Source organism: Pteronotus mesoamericanus, unplaced genomic scaffold (genome assembly GCF_021234165.1).
Source record: "Pteronotus mesoamericanus isolate MK-2021 breed Mesoamerican mustached bat unplaced genomic scaffold, CSHL_Meso_final scaffold_54, whole genome shotgun sequence".
Classification (NCBI taxonomy): domain Eukaryota; kingdom Metazoa; phylum Chordata; class Mammalia; order Chiroptera; family Mormoopidae; genus Pteronotus; species Pteronotus mesoamericanus.
The window spans coordinates 42,983,382-42,984,330 of NW_026555321.1; the positions used below are offsets into that span (position 1 = coordinate 42,983,382).

General features: G+C 39.6%; 1 non-coding gene across 1 annotated transcript; it reads right to left on the minus strand.

The window, feature by feature from the left end:
* Positions 1-342: 342 nt before the first annotated feature.
* Positions 343-552, minus strand: LOC129061155 (small nucleolar RNA U3). Its single transcript, XR_008528108.1, has one exon. It is a non-coding gene; the product is annotated as a small nucleolar RNA U3 (small nucleolar RNA).
* Between the last annotated feature and the right edge of the window lie 397 nt (positions 553-949).

Below are 949 nucleotides of genomic sequence, written 5' to 3' on the forward strand. Positions count from 1 at the left end.
GCTGGGCCTCCATTTCAATATCGGAGGAGGTGGCAGGCATATCTGGCACAAGAAGTGAGGGAAAGCACCCCCTGGGGGAACAGGTAGTAAGTAGACTAGTTTTGCTTTGAGAAGAAAGGTTCTTTCATAACAGCATTGACCAGGTTAATTAATGGAAACTTTCATTTTCTTCCAGATAGGTATTAACTTTTCTCCCTTTCTTCTCAGAGACATGAAATCACAATTTTCTCTTAGAAATAAAATGGATTGCTGAACACTTGCTTATCTTGGCCCCACATGCATCTTTCCCACTCCATTTAAATTTGCAGATACTGTTAATATATATGAAATGTTGCCTTTTCCCCCACTCCCTGCCCTGCTTTTTTTTTTCTTTTTTAAAACATGATGTCGTCTCCCTCACAAAGGAAGAAAAGAGAAGTCATCAATGGCATATGGCGGTTGCCAAGAAGCAACACCAGGAACCAGCTTCCCACCCAGGGGAGAGCCCTGTGCCTCCTCCTTGTGGAAGATGATTTTCTACAAACTTTTATGAGGAATACTGTTCGGGGTCCAGCAAAAGGCACTAATAGTTTTTCTCCTTCCAGGTTTTCAAAATAATAACACCACATTCTCTAGTGTAGACTCAGTTTTTGTTAAAGGTACAAACTACCTGCTCATACTACTTATACCAAGATGGCATTAGAGGTATTTAGAGTTGGGGAATCCAGGAGACATTTTGTTAATAGCTTACATGGGCCAGTTGTTAGACTTACAGAGTTTTGTAATTAGCTGACCTTAGAAATCCTCTTAAACCACACCTGCAGGTTTATGTGAAATTGTGGCTCCATTTGATTGTTCTTTGTTGTACCTTCTCTCTCTACCTCCTTGATAGTTGCTATTTATTTGGTACTTTAACAGTTTTCCTCTTATTGACATATAGATCCATTCACAAAAAATGTCATAAAGATGT